Here is a 20983-nt window from a genome sequence, read left to right as displayed (position 1 = left end):
ACACAATAAGTGTACAAAACAATGATGGACAGAATGCTTGACCCAATCTCAGCCATTGATAATAACTTGTGCTGCATCCCAAAATATCTTTATTTTGCACAGAATGCCACCTCAGGTTGGAACCAACTATATTTAACTCAGCTTTGACCCTGCTCCAATAGGACCAGTCCAACCCGAACTGCCATGCTAGATCCTCCCTGAAACGGAACGCAAACAATCCAGGACCAGTTACACCCTGCACAAGCTCTTTCATGGTTTAGCGGAATAAAGATCGATTGGATTTGATTTTGAAGTAACACATATTTAAACTAAAGCATAACTTACAGATAGAAAATAGAAAATAAATGTTAACAGACGGGGAACATCCTTTACAACGCAACTTTTTCAATGCAGTACCTTTACCACGCAGGTATTACAACGCAAGTTGTTACAACGACTTACGCTGGGCGGCGCTGTAGGATAGGGAATAGTTTAATTTACTATCCAAAACCTTCCCTACTATCCACGGCGATTGGAGTTGGAATACTAAATTAAACTATTCCACTATCCAGCGCCCCCCAACGCAAGTCGTTGTAACGACTTGCGTTGTAAAACCTGCGTGGTAAAGGCATGCGTTGTGAAAGCATGCGTTGTAACAACATACATCCTAACAGACTTTCCAACTGTTTTCCTATTTACGCAGTCCTTCTCGAAGACAAAAATCCCAAAATTAAAAACCAATAAACTTAAAGAAAATATCAGCTATCACAAACCTGCAAAGAGAAATAAGAAAATAAGTATAAATACATAAATAATGAACGATACACTCAGCCAAATAGCAAACAAAATCACACCTAGCATCCAAAACCTCTACAAAATATCAAGAAAGTACCATTGTACTCGCAGGCAGGTCGCTCCCCTCGCTCTGCACGGCTCTGCCTGCATTGTTTTTGCCTAATCTTGTATTTTTCCCCTGTGCCTAACTTGCTTTCTTGCCCAGACTTGTTTTTATTCCTCTGTGCCTGTACTTGTTTTCTTGCCCAGACTTTTTTGTATTCCTTCGTGCCTGTACTTGCTTTCCTGCCCAGACTTGTTTTTATTCCTCTGTGCCTGTACTTGCTTTCTGCCCAGACTTGTTTTTATTCCTCTGTGCCTGTACTTGTTTTCTTGCCTAAACTTGTTTTTCCTTTCTGTGCCCAGTTCTCCCGCGGCCCGCCCATTTTTCCCACCGCTGCATCCCTGCGGCCCGAACCCCTGCAATCCCATTCGCCGCCCCGCTCCCGCCTCCCAGATGCTCCTCCCCCCCACATCCCCTCATATGGAGGCCGCACAGCAGGAGCGCCAGTGGCGCGCCGAAGGTAAGCCCATCTGCCCCTGGATTGCGCTCAACGCCAGGACCCCTGGATCCTATGAACGCCATGACGCCCGACAATGCTACGATGCCAGAACCCTCCATGCACTCAACACCGGACGATCACACACCTGCTTCCTGGCCACCCGAAGTGCACCCATGGTGTTTTCACCTGCCGGAACTGCAGCTTCTCAAGCATCCGACCCATCATGCTGCCAACCAGGAAAGAACCCAACCACCTCAGATGCATCCTTCTCAACACCCGCTCCGCCCGCAAACATGCTATTGAACTCTGGGACCTACTCGAATCAGCCTCCCCAGACATCACCTTCCATACGGAGACCCGGCTGAACCCCGCCTTGGCACCCGACATAGCCATAGCCGTCCCATAAGGCTACAAGGTCACTCGCAGGGACCGCACCAACGGAGCAAGACGAGGAATCGCCATTGTCCACAGGAACACTCTCAGAGTCTCGACCAACACCGAAGACACCCTCAACACCGTCGAACACCTGCACTTCCAGATCCACACCGACCCCATCACCACCCTCAGAGGAACGCTCATCTAACGACCCCCCGGACCCCGACCACAGTTCAGCGACTCCATCGCTGACTTCGTCAGCACACACGCCCTCGCCTCCACGGACTACATCCTCCTCGGGGACCTGAACTTCCACCTCAAGGACAACAATTACACCAACTCCACCACCCTGATCAACAACCTAGCCAACCTCGGACTCAGACAACTCATCACAAAACCCACCCACTCGGCTGGTCATACGCTTGACCCCATCTTCACCACAACCCCGCGTCTCCTTCAACCACACCACGAACTCCACTGGACCGACGATGGCTGCATCCACTTCACCTTCAAGAAACCCACCAGGCACCACCGCACCCAACAGATGCCTCACCGCTGCTGGGGCAAAGTCACCGAAGACCAGCTAACCACCATCCTCTCCCAGAGCCCACCTCCCGACCCCACCTACCACGACACCGCCGCCCACAACCTCAGACAGTGGATCAACAACTTTGCCAATACCCTCACCCCGATCAAGAGACCCTCCAACAGTCACACCAACAAGAAACCCAGCTGGTTCAGTGAACACCTCCAGGCCTCCAAGCAAACCTGCAGAAAGCTGGAGAAGATCTGGCTCTGTGAACGACCACCGGACAGCCACGTAGCCCACAAGAATGCCACCCGCAGACACCATCACCTCATCTGATCCGCCAAAAGGGCCTCCTTCAATATCCGCCTAGACAACAACGCACACAGCATCAAAGAGCTCTTCAACATTGTGAAGGAACTCTCCAACCCCAGCTCCAACGCCAATGACGTCCCACCCTCGTAAGACCTGTGTGACTTGCTGGCCACCTTCTTCCACCGCAAGATCGCAGACATCCACAACAGCTTCAACGCCAAGACCACGCCGACAACCACCGAGACCTCCGCCCCCACGACCACCATCTGCACCAACCACCTGCTCTCCTGGACCAACATCAAGGACGACTACACCTTCAAGATCATGAACACCATGCACTACGGATCTCCGTCAGACCCATGCCCACACCACATCTTCAACAAAACCAGCACAGCCATCGCACCCCATCTCCGGAAAGTCATCAACACCTCCTACGAGACAGCAACCTTCCTGGAGAGCTAGAAGCACGCGGAGATCAACGCCTTGTTCAAAAAACCCAAGGCAGACCCCAAGGACCTCAAGAACTTCTGGCCCATCTCCCTGCTCCTGTTCCCAACAAAGGTCATTGAGAAGACCGCCAATGAACAACTGACCCGCTACCTCGAGGAAACAACATCCTGGACCCTTCCCAGTCCGGGTTCCGCAGCAACCACGGCACCGAGACTGCCCTCATTGCCGCCACCGATGACATCAAGGCCCACATCCTCCTGGACCTGTCAGCCACCTTTGACACGGTCTGCCACCACACACCACGAACACACTTCCACAATACCGGGATCCAAGAGAATGCCCTGGACTGGACCACCTCCTTCCTCCCCGGCAGAACACAGAGCATCCGCCTTCCCCCCTTCCGCTCCGAAGCCACCGAGATCATCTGCGGCATACCCCAGGGCTCAGTCCAACTCTGTTTAACATCTACATGGCACCGCTCGCCCAGGTCGCCCTTCGGCACGACCTCAACTTCATCTCCTACTCCGATGACACCCAGCTGATCCTCTCCCTCACCAAGGACCCCCACACCACCAAAACCAACGTTCACGAAGGAATGAAGGCCGTCGTTGAATGGATGAGGAACAGCCGACTGAAGCTGAACTCGGACAAGACGGAGGTCCTCATCCTCGGATCCCCCCCTTCAGCCTGGGACGACTCCTGGTGGACGACCGCACTGGGAACAGCCCCAACACCCACCGACCATGCACGCAACCTAGGGCTCATCCTCGACTCCACCCTCTCCATGACTAAACAGGTCAATGCTGTTTCCTCCTCCTGCTTCAACATCCTCCGCATGTTTCACAGGTGCCCACTGAATCGAGAAGAACGGTCACCCAGGCCCTCGTCAGCAGCAGGTTGGACTACGGAAACGCCCTCTATGCAGGAGCCTCGACCAAACTCCTGAGACAGCTCTAACTCATCCAGAAAGCCTCAGCACACCGGATCCTCGACATCCCTTGCTGAAGCCACATCACACCTCACCTGAGAGACCTGCACTGGCTACCGGTCAACAAGAGGATAACCTTCAAGCTCATCACCCACGCACATAAGGCACTCCACAACACCGTACCAACGTACCTCAACAGACGACTCAGCTTCTACGCTCCCACCCGCCAGCTCCGCTCTGCCGACCTTGCACTTGCCACAGTCCCCCGCTTCCGAAGAGCGACCTTCGGCGGCAGATCGTTCTCCCACCTCGCCACCAAGTTCTGGAACACCCTCCCCATCCACCTACGGCACACCCAAGACCTGCTGACCTTCAGAAAAAACCTCAAGACCTGGTTTTTTGAGCAGTAGCAGCATTCCCCACCCCAGTGCCTTGAGACCCTCACGGGTGAGTAGTGCGCTTTACAAATGATATGATATAATTGATTGATTGATTGATTGATTTAAAATAGAACGTCGTTTTTTTTTTTAAATCAATAGAAATTAAAGCAACTGCTGCACATTAAAATACCTCCAAGGGAACAGCTGCAAAACTGGGTGAAAAATCTCACCAGAGCATACCGGTAGATATACAAAATGGAAATACATGCATTTTTGAACATGTTAATGACAAACATGCAAAAGTTTAAAGACATTATATATTTATGCTATTACAATACTTAGAGATATAATGACAGATACCACCTAAGGTATCACTTAACAGAAAGGAAAGTATTTATTAAATCACATGGGTTACACCTGAAGCCAAGCAAGTGTATCATAAGAACCTCTAAAGTGTACTAAATATTATTCTAATGAGGCTATGAATGGTCATCTACAAAAGATGATGTAGTAATTCATATACGAGAGCATAACTAACCCCCCAAATATGACTAATATAGAAGTAAGAGAAATATTGCAGATATAAGAAAGTCAGGCACTCCCATGAAACCACAAGCAAAATCTGGAAGGATATTTTACCTAGAGTTCACAAACACAGAACACCTATCCCCACTTTAAAAAGATTATTAGCACAAGCTAAAAAAGCCCCCAGCAATACCCCACCTGCTCCTAGAAGATACCAAGACAAAAAATGTTCTTATACCTACAACCTACATAATAGGAGACACATTCTAATATTCTCTACAATAAACAACTTAATGAACCTTAGCTAATGCCAACCTGGATGATGGATGAGACCTAAAAAATGTGTCCCAAAGCATTTATTCAGATATAAACCACAATATTAGAACCCAAATATCCCTTTTGTATATGCCCTACTACCAAATAAGCAAAGCAGCACATTTCATGCTCTTAAACCACATGAAACATGAAGCAAGTAACTACTAACCCCAAAAAATAATGGTAAACTTTGAACAAGTCACAATTCAAACAATTCTAAAAATATACCCACACACATTTATACAAGGATGTAACTATCATTTCAATCAAAGTGTATGGAGACATCTCCATACAGTTGAAAGATGTGGCCTAATGGCTAGAGCGGTCGCCCTCAAAGCTGGGGAACCAGGTTCAAGTCTCGGCAGAGACGCTCAACATCCTGTGATTCTTGCAAAGCACTAAATCTTCCTGTGCCTAAAAAAAGGAATATGTCAGTTTGAAATGCAACAGGTGTTCATGTAAAGCGTTCTGATACCTTTAGGTCGAGTTTGCGCTATATGAAACTTCAAAAAAATGTAAACAAATTTTGAATAGTCCGCAGACAGCCAATTTGTCTTTGAAATAAAAAACAATATAGCACTAGTCTATGTCACTGTCACAGTGGTAGCCATATACTACAATCTACTAATAGAAAGCCCTTTCTACCAGCAAAATTAAGACAAAATTAGGGCCTTATTACGAGTTTGGCAGTCCAACCACCGCCGTGGTGTCAGCATCGAATATACTGCCACACCTCTGGTCGTCCAACTGCCCTATTATGATGCATGCGGTTAGATAAACAAGAGACCTTCGATGTCCTGTCACCGCTGACGGAGCAGGGGCAGGATAGACCAATGTGTCTGTCGAGGGCAGACTGACCGTGTTACCGCAGACCCAATTTTAGCCGGCGTGATCCACCACATCGGAGCTGGTGGAAAGGGAGGTATATAAGGCCGAAACTCAGTTTACATGTCCTGTGCTTCCATGGAGTCGATTGTACACATCCTGCCTCTGCTGTATCCTCTTCACGACATCAAAACATGACACTGTCGCAATCAACAGTAAGCCAACCTCTTACCTATGTCTATCGACTGGTCAGCAAATAGATACCCTGCCATGGGTCTGGCTAGTGGTTTGGGATCCCTGGGCCAAACATATTTTGTGTGCCTTTGCTCATATTTGTATTCAATGTATGACAAAATTTCAGCTCTATGATGCCGTCTTTAGCCAGGTCACTGACACTGCACAGGCAGTCTCTACACATATAGACTCTCATAATCAGTGATAGTGATGTGTGCATTTAAGTGTGACACAACACCACCTCCTCCTCAATATCATACCTATCAATCTCTGTGACAACCCTCCCGTTGTCCACATCCTAGGTGCTGTTCTTATATCAAAGGTACATCTGTATGGGAGTGTCATGAAATTGAAACACACCTTCTCTGCTACTTCTTTATATTGGACTCTCACAAATATCCAGCATTAAAAGATAATATCAGTAAAGGGGATTACAAATAATCAGTGTGAGAAGCATTCAAAGGGCACAATGTAAACACTCTCTGCAGAATATGTATGCCTCTACCAGGGGGAACCATAAAAGGCTGGGGCACTGGGCCACAGTCCACTTTGCACTTGCCTTGAAACCTCTATTAGCACAGGACCTGTGGATTAAAGTCTATAAGGGGCAACCAATCAGGGACAACCAACAATATAACCAAGTGTCATGCAGGAAAAATATAAGTGCAAGTCATGAAAGCAAACACTGCACTAACAGCATTTGTCACACATTTAGATAAAGTAGATGTACGGTACACACCGTAAAATGGACACACGTCCAAGCAAATGTCTTCAAAGGTATGACAATCTAAGACCCTTCATGTATGGGTAAACAAATATCTAACTTGCAAACAACAAACACATATCCAACCTAGATCAGGGGGAGGAGTGCAAACTAAATGATGTTGACATTGACCACTCAAAGCTGAAATACTTACCATATAATATAACAGCCAATTCAATGTCAGCTCCATTTGGATTTCATTCCACATATCCATCCATTCACCATTTCCCCAGTGTAACTCCAGGACTGGTTCCAAGGTCAGATCTAATTAACCACTCCAACTGGATCAGCAAATAGGGATGAAACAAACGCGACTTTATGAACACATCACCTCTGATCCTTTATTGATTCCGAAGTAGCATGTTACTCACCGAAAAAGCGAGTCAGCACCCCATTAGGGGTAGCAAGCGCTATATAAATGCAAACCTTTTACCTCTTCCACCCCTCTGCTAATATTCTCAATCCAAATAATAGACTAACATATCCACCACTCAAATTACTTTCATACTTTCATACACTAATTCACCACTAACACTGTATGGGTTCCAGAGTAGTGTGCTACATGCCAATAAAGCACTTCAACACCCCATCGGGGGTAACAAGCACTATATAAATGCAAACCGTTTTTACCTCTTCTACCCCTTCGCTAAAATTCTCATTCCAAATATTTGACTAACGTATCCACCACTCAAATCACTTTCATACTTTCACTATACTAATTAACCACTAATCCTTTATGGGTTCCGAAGTAGTGTGCTATTCGCTGAAAAAGCACTCAAGGGTAGCAAATGCTATATAAATACAAATCTTTTTACCTCTTCTATCCCTCCTCTTTCCTTCTCAATCCAAATAACTGACTAACATATCCACCCCTCAAATTACTTATATATTTTCACAACACTAATTCACTACTTATCCTTTATGGGTTCCTGAGTAGCATGCTACTCGCTGAAAAGTGCTTCAATGCCTCATCAGGAGTAGTGAGCACTATATAAATGCAATCTCAAATAACATCAAATAATTAGAAAAGTAATGGCAAGACTAATGTCTTCCAAAATAAGCAAATTGTTTGTTTCTATGGCAAAACTTGAAGTAAAACACAAGCCAATAGCCAGTCCTTTTGTTGTAACAGTGCCACAGCACACTGCTGTGCCACTAAAGTTGCACTTACTGACACTGCCAGGGACCCTCCTCACAAAGGGGTATCCATTGGGCATAGCAGGCACCTCGGAGGTTGTAATTGGGGGTAAGGGGGTGGTTTGGGAAGGGGTGAGTTTGGTTTTGGGAGCGTTTTTCTTTGATTCTTAGGGGGTATGTCTGGGTTTAGTGGTGTGGGGATCTGGTTTTTCAGGTGTGGATTTGGATGTGGATAGAATGGGCTGGGATTTTGGGATTTTTTTTCTTTGGGGGTAGGATTTTACAAGGTTATGGGCAAGTGCACATAATATACTTTCACTGGAAAATGGGCAGGATACTTGTTAGGGGGTTGGGTATTGGAAGTAGATGGAGTGGAAGTTAAAGGTGTGTGTGTTGTATCTTCTGTTGTAGGTGTCTGTTGTATGGGTGACTGGGAGTGTTTGTGTTTTTTAGATGTGTGTGATGTGAACGTGCTGGGTATGCCGGGTGTTGTGGATGTTGGTGTGGTATCTGTTGGAATGCTGGTGGTTGGGGATGGGTCTGTGGGTGCTTCTTTTGTGATGTATGTGAGTGAGCGCAATCAACTGTGGATGCAACCAGGGTAATATTCTCTCCTCAAAGCCAGCTAAATCTCCAGAAAAAGTCAATTTGGAGTTAAAAAACCTTCTCAACTGTACCGTTTGCTTTGTTTTTCATGTGAGGAGCCCTTTTTTTAACAAGGAGGAAGTGCCCCAGAGATTCCAACTTCTTGTTACCGTCCATCAGGCTCCTCCCAGTGCTTTGTCCACCTCCTGTTACTTCTCATTTGGATTCGGAGCGGGAATGTTCACTTTGTGTGTCAGTTGCATATATACCATTGGATTTCAGGACTTTGTTTTTGTGATATCAAAAGTAAGTTTAAAAACTGTTGTGTAAGGGTGTCATTTGTTTGATAGAGGGCATGCACCAGGATTTAATGACTTTTTTATTTAAATTTTAAAATGTATTGTGATGGGTGTCCTGCAGATTCAGTAGGGGTCTAGTTTATTTATTTTTATGCATGTAATTTGTCTACTTCTATAAAGGAAAAATATTGCACAGTTCAGTACATTTTTCCATGAGTTTTTAATAAATTTGCAATATCCATTTAATTCACAATGGGGTTTAGGCTGCCAATTGAGCTTCCAGCCAGTAGGCCCAGGACTAGTCATGTTTCTGTGGTGTCTATTGAATTGAAACAATATTTAGGTCATGGATGGCATTGGATTAAAATAAGAAATTTATTTTTGGGTAGTATTGATGCCTTTGGAGGATGTGTATAATTGTAAAATCATTTAGCACATTTAATTTTTGTTCTTAGCATTACTGAATTAATGGTGTTTTCTCCTGTTACAATGCCTCTTTTGTCTAGACAGCGTATGAGACCATGATTTGTCTTTGATTCAAATGCCATATGGGCAGGTTTCGATTGTGTATACTCAGTTGCAATAGGCCTGCATTTGTTCTCTGTTTTCAATGATTCAAGCTTGTGGTTTGACCATGAGGCTGGCGACTATTCTGTGTAGGCAGACAGTTTGTTTTACCATAGGCCTCATGTGCTCTTTGTTGTGGCCATGCCTCCTTGCTTGCTGTTTGACCATACGGTTGATGGCCAGTTTGTGCAGCCAGCCACTCTGCTTTTGTCATAGGCCTGCATGTGTTCTTTGTTGTGGCCATGCCTCCTTGGTTGCTGTCTGACCATGTGGTCAACGGCCATTTTGTGTAGTCCTGGTCGTTGAACTCTGCTCTGTTTGTTGAGTTGGCAGAGTGTTTCACATTCTGGCATCCAGGGATTATATGGAGTTCTGTGGAGTGTATTTTTTTTTCCTCACTCACATTTGCCAATGTCAAGTTGGCGGGCGCAAGTGAGGAAATTCCACCTCCCGGCAAAATTTCTCGATACAGGTGGTCAGATTTCTGAACGCGAGTGGTCATGGGTGGTTGCGACTTCTCAAATTGAGAAACCTTCCATCTGCATTGAGAAAGCTGCAGCTCGAGTAGAAAATCTACTTGAGCAGCAGAAAAGAAGCAGCACCTTCTTGCGCAGCGCTTTGTGCATTTTGCATTCTTTTTCCATTGCAGGTTAAACTCCTGGCACTGAAAATCAATTCAAACAGGCATGACCAAGCGCAGTCTGCAACTCACTGATTTTTTTGTCATTTTGTGGAACCAGCACAAACTCCGCCCAGGCCTGATTTTGTATGGCCAGCCAGTGTGCTTTTGCCACAGGCCTCAATCTGTACTTTGTTGTGGCCATGCCTCTGTGCTTGCTCTTTGACCATGTGGTCGGTGGCCATGTGGTCAGCCACCATTTTGTATAGCCAGTTGTGTTTTTGCCATAGGAATGCATGTGTTACTTGATCTGGCCATACATCCTTGCTTACTGTTTGACCATGTGGTTGGCAGCCATTTAGTGTAGGTGGCCAGTGTGCTTTTGCCATAGGCCTCCATGTGTCCTGTGATGTGGTCATGTTTCCTTGCTTGCTATTTGACCATGTGGTTGGTGGCCATTTAGTGTAAGCAGCCAGTGTGCTTTCATTTGTTCTTTGTTATGGCCAAGCCTTCTTTCTTGATGTTAGATCATGTGGCCAGTGCCCATTTTGTATATCCAGCCAGTGTGCTTTTGCCATATGCCTGCATGTGTTCTTTGTTGTGGCCACACCTCCTTGCTTGCTGTTTGACCATATGGTCAGTGGCAATTTTGTGTAGCCAGCCGTGTTCTTTTGCCATATGCATACATGTGTTCTTTGATGTGGTCATACCGCCTTCAATCAATCATTCAAGGATTTATATAGCACGCTACTCACCTGTGAGGGTCTCAAGGTGCTGGTTGGGGGACGCAGCTCTGGATCAGTCACGGGCCCTGGGATGCCTGCTAAGGAGCTCCACGCCTCCGAGTAGCCGGCTGTGACCCGTGATCCAAGGACCCGCCCCCAGGAATGGCGGAACGGACAGTGTAGGACGCGAGGCTGCTGAGCTAGAGCTGCCACGTTTTCTCTTTTCTCGCTGCGCCGTCTCCCGCGGATGAGTGCGGACTGACCCGGAGGGGACGCCTGGACTTTTTGGATTGAAATGAATTTTGAAGGGGAGCTTCTGCGATGTGCGGCGTTTGTGTGTCCCGCTGCTGAGGGTGTTTACTGACTCAGCCCCTGCTGCACTTCGCCTCGCTTCTCTGCCGGTACTGCTGCTGTTCCATTTTACCTCTGCCTCAACTTTACTTTACCAGGGTAAGCTGGAACGGAGGCAGATTGTCCACCAGTAAAAACAGGTAGACTCAGCTGCTACTACTGCTACTACTGCCCCGGACTCACAGATGATTTCTAGTCCTCCGCAGGATTGGGGTGCACAGTGAGTAATACCTGATAAATACCTGCGACCCATGTCCCCTTTTTTTTTCTTCTTCTCAAGTGGCTTAATCTTGTTGAGGAGGGTGCAGAAGCGCAGGGAAGGAGAGGTGTGGCTGTTATATAAGGGGTACAATGGGCAAACCTCAGAAGGAAGGGGAAGAGCCCTTAAAACCGGATAAAACTGAATTGGCACCCCCCAAAAAACAAAGACTCGTCTCGCTCTAGCCAGGAAAACTGCCCAAAAAGCAGCCAAAGATAACGACAGAATTAAAGAGAAAAACAAAGAGGAGAATTCAGCGGAAGATACTCTCCCCGAATCCTCGGATGATGATGGTCAACTTTCATCCTCCTCACTGAATATCATAGAGTCAAAGAAAACAGCTGCGGACAAAATAAATATTCTAAATGTATCCCTATCCCCTAAGCCAGAAACACCGATAGCGATTTCTCCTTCCACAGTCACAGAGACAGCATCTCCGGATCTAGAGGGGAAGAATAAGAATGGATCTGGCGGCATAGGAAGCAAGGAGAGGAAGGATTTTCCTCTTTTTGCTAAGAGAATCACCCCAAAATCGATTCCCAATCAAGTTCCGCTGGCTCCTACTTCCCCGGCGGTGCCTTCTACTTCCCTACCGATTAAGGACATAGGTCAAACTGATGCATCCATGACGCAGCCTCAAGATCAGAGACCGGAGTCCTTACTCGTATTTCAAGTGCAATCCCCCCAAACTGTGTTAAATGATTTGGCAGGCGAGGGAACACCTGGTCAAATCTCTTATCAAAATCTGAATATGCAAGAGGGTGCACAGGTGTCAGCAGAAGAAGATGTCCAGCTGAGTATTAATAAGAGCTCAAGGGTTTTAAATGTAGACCCCGTAGCAAACGAAATGAATCTCTCAGGGACAGAAGTTAGATATCAATTGGATATCCGCGAGATGTTGAATCTGATTCTGGACGAAATCCGAGAGATAAAACATAACCAACAAGTAGAGATGGCCACTCTTCACTCAAGAATGGATAAATTCGAGGAATCTATTCTGGCATTTCCCAGTAGATTGCAGGAGGCGGAGTCTAGGGTCTCCGTCCTTGAGGATAAGGTAAATCTGGTTGTGGGTAAAGCTAAGGAGGCAGCTAAGAAGAAGGTCTCGTTAGAGCACAAACTTGAAGAGCTTGAAAATCACTCGAGAAGATCGAATCTCAGAATAGTAGGGGTTCCGGAGGGAACAGAAGGCTCCGATACTATCCAGTGGGTCACCTCTTTTATTCAACATGCAGTTCTATCTGAATTTGAGGGTGATTTGACTATTACAAGGGCTCATCGGGTTCCAGCACAACGTTTCGCAAATTCACCATTTCCTAGAAAGATACTCTTAAATGTTGCTGATTTTAGGAACAAGGAGAAGATTTTGTCCAAGGCTTATCAACAATGGCAATTCTCTGTTTCAGAAACAATAAAATGCAGGATTTTCCCGGATATGACTGCGGCGGCTGCCAAAAGGCGCAAGGAGTTTGTTAAAATCTTGTATTTATTCAAAGCCAATGGCGCCCAAGCATCGATTGCACAGCAATCATAGTTGAAGGTCCTGGTAAAAGGAAAGTTTTATATGTTTACTGATATTGAAGATGCTCAATCCCTCCTTAAAGAGATTTCTTCAGGGTCTAATGTCTGAAAATGCTGAAGGGAAAGAATGTTATTCTCTAATACCTTGGTCCAATTGAGCAGAAGTATTTGGAGAGAGTGGGGCGATCCAGGGTTACGGTGTGATGTATTCCTATAGGTTCTGTATCGATCCCCTATTCCTGACCCTATTCTGGTTAACAAGTTAACTAGCTGCCATCCCATGATGCAGAAAACCCCCATGATGCAGAAACCGTTATCTGATTAAGCCACACTATGGCACAGGAACGTGTTATCTGATTAGGTCATAACGCTTGCAATCTAATTAGACAAGTGATATTCCTCCAGCCCCTGATAAGGCATACGGAGTTCTCAAAACAAATCAAACCTATGACAACCTGGGAAAAACCCTGCGGCCATTGTTTTGATTTCACCGAGAACTTCAGCAAAGGAATGTGCTAACGACCAGGTCGTATGACATCCTTATTGACGTATCTATGTCCATCCTTACGTCAATCTCGGCACCTTAAAGGTATAAATATTACCGATATTGCCCTATGCAAACACACGCGGTGGTGACGAGATCGGAGCAGCCAGACTTGCCGAAGCCCAGAGCAGAGCAGACCCCGCTGGCACAGCCCCGCCTTCCTGACGCGCTGAGAACGAGACGCTGCTTTCTCCTGCCGAGAAATCCAGCTCCGGCGCTTCCGGGTAGCCCTCGCAGGCAGCCTGGAATATCGAGACCAGAGACGAGAGATACCATCCCTCATTCATCCTAGATTCCAGGTACAGAACTGAATAACCCCTTGCAGAGAATTCTTTAGTCAGTCACTTGGCAAAACAAACTCAACTTAAACTGCTACTTTCTATTCCCGCCCACGTATTAGGCTTAGGTCAGGTACACCGGGGTAGGCGTAGTTAGAAACACCAGTTGAGTACGATTAGTCAAATGTATATATGTATGTATCTATTTTATCCATTTTAAACCATCATATGGCTTAGAAACCATATCAATGTTTTTACAGTATTATTTTATACTTCTGCTTTTAATGTATGCACTTTACTTAACCATAAGTATTGCAATAATATCGATCCATTTCTCTTGTATGAGAAAAGAGACTGATCAATAAATAACATCTTTTATTGAACACGCCCGTCTCTTCCTTTTCTCTACAATCTGGTGAGACTAAGAATGCACGTACTGACTGAGTAAAATAAGTCGTCTTTTGTTTTCACACGACTCTAGAGATACACTCTTGATTAGGGGAGAGCAAAGTTGTCAGGTTCTATGGTTGTCAGAAACTAAATCCCTTCTTGTCTATCCAGGGAGGTTCAACTCCTCCTTGCCTATTCGAGAAAGTTTCTAGTGAACTCTGAGCTAGCTGGCAAACCCAAAACTTTAAGTCTAATATCTACAGTAGTAGACCTAGTTAACGTCTGGTCTAGGCCTATACTATTGAAGGTATTATTCCAATGCGCAGAGCCTATTGGGATAATAGGAACTACACTACATGGCGCCCAACGCGTTTGGATAGGCGATAAAACTAACGTAAGACATTTAGAGTAACTCAGTCGTGCTTTTTCACTCAGACCCCTTTTTCCCATAATACTCCAAAGACGTCTGGAGTGGGTGAAAGGTAATATCCGCCAGACCTCGCAGGAGGAAACTCCTATGTATGGTTCTTGGTTTAGTCAACGTTGAAGGATACACTGTTCCAAAATAATGTGCATCTAATCTTTGTTTCCATAAGAACCTGATCTGCAAACAAACAAAATAACCTTCTGGACAGTACAATGTCAGACAGTGAAGGAGAAAGAGAGGCAGTTAGAATAGCAACTGAACTCGCAGCAGCTGATACTGCTATGCAAGAAGCAGACCCGGGTATAATAATCATCCCGGTCAACACAAGAAAATCTATAACTTTAAAACTTATAGAAAATGGACTGACACCTAGAGGTGGCACAGTCATATTCGTAATTGAGGCACACGAATATCGGCAGACAGAGGTATTCTACACATGGATAAACTTTCCAGCAGCTAATGCTGTAACAAAGGTCTTCCACTATTACAAAACAGAGGAACCTCCTAATGAGTACACTCCTTTCGAGGAGGTGGAAGTACCACTTAAATTTCAAGAGCATCTGCTCTTATTTAATGGCGCCCTAAAACATAATAATCACATCACCAGGCTCGGTCCATTAGGTAGACCAGGAGCAACGTGGCCGGTTCTAGCCGAATACACACCACATCCAGACATCGATGGGATGTCTGCAGCAGAGCTTTTAACTCAGCTAAAACAATTAATAAAATTACATAGACAATTAGTCCAATATGTGATGCGGACTTCAACAATTCAACCAGCAATTAAAATTCCACAGCTGACCCCTCATCAGGGGAACACAAATAAAATTACACCACAGAACATACAATCCTGCCTAGGTAAGGTACCAGCTAAACGGGAACAAATACCATTCTGGTTAGCACAAAAAATCACACTACAGAGGCAGTGTTTCCAGACACCACCCCGTTAGAAAAACACAGGATTCTGACTATCTGTCTTCCAATGGGAATCGCACCACACGTGGAGGACTGTGACACTTGGGGTACAGTCTTTGCTTCCATCTACACAAAAACGCACGGTGTTCCATCCATTTCGGTAATACCAGATGTGCTAAAACAAATTCAAGACGAATACGGTCCAGAACCCGCTTTAACTCTTGGTATGAAATTACTAAAAGACTTCAAGCAGGTCTCGGCTATATTATTAGCCAACATAAAGGGAGAAGCAGCAATCGTGGCGATCCGCCAGAGGTTAAAGGAGACAGATATAGCAGACCAACCAGCTGAAATTGCCAGAATTATAGAAAAATCCTATGAGGAACTAGGTAGAGATAGTTTAGGTGGAATACCAGTAAAACCACAACTGATTGAAAGTCCTGGAAAAATATTTTTTAATAATAATTCAACATCACAAAAGAGCTGGGATGGAAACAAACAATCCAATCCTAAAGAAAAGAAATTCCAGTCCAGAGGAAGGTCTCCTCGGCGGAGAGAAAAATCTCCGAACCAAAGACACAGGTCACCCCAAAGTGACCCCTCTAGGAAAAGATATAACCTTAGAAATAGGGATAATATAAAGAAGCCTGATAGATATCAAGACATTGATACACGTCCCTCTCAATCTTTTCAGACTTCCTCGCAGAAATCGGAAAGAAGAGGACGATCAGAACAAAGAGAAGAGCACGCCAAGTCCAAAGACAAGGAATCTGCTCATCTAAAAAAGAAACTACAATTTCCAAAAAAGAAGGAAGCCAGTATCAAGGTAGTAAACAATGCCGAGAATACTGAGGACACAACTGAAAAACGGAGAATGGGCTCAGACAATGCTAGACAGCGCAGCAGAAGTGAGCATAGCTCGCAAAGTCCTTATGAATCATCTGGAGACAGTGGACACGAATGAATATCTTCAAGTGGAAACTGCAGACACCAGAGTTAGAAAACCTCACAAAATATATGAAATAACTTTATGTATAGAAGGGGATAAGACTAGAAAAATAAGGGGACTATTTTGGGATAATCTCTCCAAGGGCTATGACATCCTTCTAGCTGAAAAAGACTGGCCACCAGAGTTTGTCAGGGAGTGCCCTCATGGCGAAGAAATAATTATGCCTGCCTTCTCAAATCATATCCCAATTCATAAAAAATACACACTTGCCAGAAAGTGGGCAGTAGCTCAAGCTCCTGCTTTATATAAAAATCATGTAGGATGGGATGAGGAATCTCCTCCTCACAAAATCCAGTTAAAATCACAACCTACTGCACAAAGGCAGTATCCGATCAAGCAAGAAGCTAAAAAACAGGTAAAAGAAATTCTAGATCAATTAGAATACCAGGGGGTGATTGAAACTTGCACCTCACAAATGAACAACCCTTTGTTTCCTGTCTCCAAACCAGACAATTCATATCGTCTAGTTTTGGATTACAGACACCTTAACTCATGTTGCAAAACTTTTGCAGTGCAAAATTCGCATAGTGCTGCACTAATGAATAACATAGTGCGCAAAAAATACAAAACAACATTAGACATCTCTAATGGATTCTTTTGTCAAAACATAGCACCAGAGAGCAGATATTTGTCTGTGTTCTCAATAAATGGCACTCAAAAACAATTCTGTCGGTTAGCCCAGGGGTACAAGAATAGCCCTGGGGTATTCTCAGCGAGAGTAACAGAGTTACTACAAACATATGATGACGAAGCATTATCTTATGTCGATGACATATACCTAACAGATGATGACTTGGATACTCACTTGAAGAGAGTGAACACCATAATACTTGGGTTCGCAGCAGAGGGTTACAAATTCAACTTTAAAAAATCGAGAATTGCCCATCTAACAGTCCTGTTCTTAGGATATGAATTATCAAGTGAAGGCAAAAGCCTGGCTGACAATTTCCTAGAGAAATGTGCCATACTCCAAGCACCTAGAACACTAAAAAACCTACAGTCAATTCTAGGCTTCCTAAATTTCGGAAGAACATACATTGCAAATTACGCAGAAAGGGTCAAACCCCTTTATGATCTAATAAAACCAGATTTTAAAAGAACCAATTGGACTCAAATACACACAGAAATTCTGAGATCCTTACAAACAGACATGTTAATTAAAACAAAATTAAAAACACAAGAATTTCTCCAATATGAATTTGAATGTCCTCCGCCGACCGAAATTATGCCTCTAGAACATTACGGCTGTATAATATATACAGACGGATCAGCACAACCCGCAGTAGGGGGTAAACAAGCTTACAGTGCTGCGTGCGCGATTGTTAAAGGTCGCTGGCACGAAGGAAAATTCAAACCAGCTATCACTAAGACACAATCTCTAGGAGATTGTATAGCTCAGCGAGCTGAACTACTGGCGTTCAAGATGGCGCTTGAAAATACCGATCGAGAATTCCCCACACTCATAGTGTGCGATTCGTATTACTGCGTTCAGTCTTACAATGAATACTTGCAGATCTGGCTCCAGAATGGCTTTAAGGATGCAAAAGGAGGCACAATCAAGCATAAGATGCTCTGGGAACAAGTAGTTCTATTACAAAAAAAACTACCAAAGACTCACGTGATACATACGCTGAGTCATCAACGTGATGGCGTTCACGTTGCAGGGAATTCATTGGCTGATGAGGCCGCGAAGGCAGCTGTGCAAACGGCTTCCGTAGCTGCCATCACACGGTCAAAAACAAAAATAGACAGCGAAATATTACAGGCTGTCAGCGCTACAGAAAAGGATTCGATAGAAACACTCCCGAAAGGCTTTCCAGTAAAATACTCATACATAACTGATGCAAACAATGTTCCTTTTGCTCGAATCCCTGGAGTGGGGGATAGGGCAATTCCAAACATGGAACATAGGTTGGACTGATAATAGCGGCACACGAAGGGCTTGCTTCTATACATGCTGGCGTCTCAGCCACAGTATCATTATTAAAACAGAGATACTGGTGGCCACAAATGAGAAGACAAACAAGGAACTATGTTTTAGAATGTGAAATATGTCAAAGAATGAAAGTATCAACGGTGAGACGTCCAGCGCAGACGCCCCTTCTAATCTCGGATAAACCATTAGCCTGTGTTTACCTAGACCACTGTGGTCCCTTACAAAGGGATGGTAACTATAAATATATCTTGGTTGCAGTGGACTCATGCACGAGATTCATATGGATGTGGCCCCAGCGAACGGCTGACGCCAGAACTGTTATAAAAGATTTGCGAGTCTTTATCGGCACATACGCAATTGGCATGCTGCATTCGGACCATGGTCCTGCTTTTAGCTCTAGAGCTTATAAGGAGGCCATGGTCAGCATGGGCGTTACATTGCGGTACTCTTGTCAATTTCACCCTGAGGGGAACGGAATTGTTGAAAGAAAAAACTGTGACATAAAGCAATCTATAACGGCAAAGGTATTAGGTTCGGGAGCTGGGTGGGTCAAACATCTAATAAGTGTCCAACGTAGTCTAAATAACCTGCCAAGAAATTCTCTGAAGGGATTCAGTCCGTACGAATTATTGTTTGGAACTAGGATGTTAGTCTTAGACCTTGACAGTCAGACTTCAGTGGTGAAGGAAAAAAGCTTTGATATCAAAGATCGTTTGGCTATTTTGCAGGACTTAAACAAAACAAGAAAAGACCTGAGCAACATAAAGTTGAAACAGCAGCCAACAACCACTGAAGAACCACCACCTGTCCCAGCAAGACCTGTCTGGATTCCAAAAGTCGGGGATCTAGTCAGAGAAAAGATGCGGTAAAGAAGGAATTTGGGCCTTCTTACAGAAAAGCAGTTCCTGTCTTGTCCATCAACGGGACAAGATCAGTTGTACTACCGCCGCTTGCTGGTAAAAAGGAGAACCGAGTTGTATCCATCGACCTGGTAAAACCACAATCATGTGGCCGATAACAAATAGTAGGTCAAGTGGACTCCCGATAAGTAGTAGAACACCAAGATTTGCTACAAACACAGAGGTTCAATCTAAGAGGCTAATCACATTCGAAACGCCTACAGAAGAACAACAAGGACTATGCAACAATGCAATGGAACTTAGACCTCTGAAAACCCAAATAAAAACATTTAGCAGAGACACACCAATCTATAATGAAGTAACAAACGACTATGCAAGAAAAAGTAATCCTGAAGCAATTGGAACAATTGACAGAACTGCATCCGGCTACTTCATTAACTTCCATGATTCCTCTGAAGAGATAAGTGAATCAAAAACACAGCCATCAACAAAAACCTTTAAAGATAAAGTTAAAGTACTTTTGAAACAACTGAAAGAAACATATCTGATTTCTCCATGGATTGAATTTTGGGTGGGTTTTGGTGCATTTATCCTCATACTTTGGCTCATCATGGTACTAACTTTGGGACGCTTCAATGAGGGAAAATATGCTAAAATGGACACAGCAAGTCAGAAAATCAACTTGATCCTCAAACCACACACATCTTCACACGTCGAGAAAAGAGAACTTTCTTCAGTCAACTTCACAGCCAATCCTATACCGGGTGGGGTAGCATGGGACAACACTGACTACGAAATTTATGGTCCGGTTGAAATCCTGAAATATCCACACCAAATTAAGATCTCGTTGAGTGACTTTGTAAAAGCAAGCTCATTTGCTGATGATTGGGACTTTGAAAGTATAAATAATATGATGTCTGACTTAGTGATGTCTGCTAAATTTACAAAACATGATTATTTGCAGGGTTCGACAAATTATGATAGTATGTACTGTTATAACCACTATGGTAACCATTTTCTACATAGATCTGCACAACCTATAAATGTTTTAAATTATAATCAATGGGAACATTGTGCAACCCCTCCAAAAGGAAGTTCAAGAACCGTTTATGACAAATATTCATACTTTTCAGGTTTTAACACAAGTAATGCTGAAACATTTTATTTCAAATTGTCAAATAAGACAGGGACAAAGACCATGATAACAAACACGAAATTGATATATTCAGACTCATTCTTTGAACAAATGAATACTGTTGGTTTTGATTATTGGGACAAAAATGTTGAAGTAAAGAGTGTTTGGGGTACAAAAGAATGGCAAGTACAGGGTATAGAATCTTTGTTTAGAGCCTGCATGATCCCAGAACAAATTATATTTTTAAATGACACTATTCAACAAACTACCTGTCTCGGCCTAGCCAAAATCAAAGACTTAAATAAACCGTCTATTCCAAAACCAACAATGAACAGCAATAGCTCTACAGATGAAGAGATAGACGTAAATTATGTATTAAACCAAAACAGAACACATCCTGATTGGAAAAAGTGGTTGATCTGGCCCACAGATACTAATAACTGTCAAGACGGATTCCTGAACAAAACACAGGGG

The sequence above is a fragment of the Lissotriton helveticus genome, chromosome 6, assembly GCF_964261635.1.
Source record: "Lissotriton helveticus chromosome 6, aLisHel1.1, whole genome shotgun sequence".
Lineage (NCBI taxonomy): Eukaryota > Metazoa > Chordata > Amphibia > Caudata > Salamandridae > Lissotriton > Lissotriton helveticus.
This window is presented reverse-complemented; position numbering follows the sequence as displayed.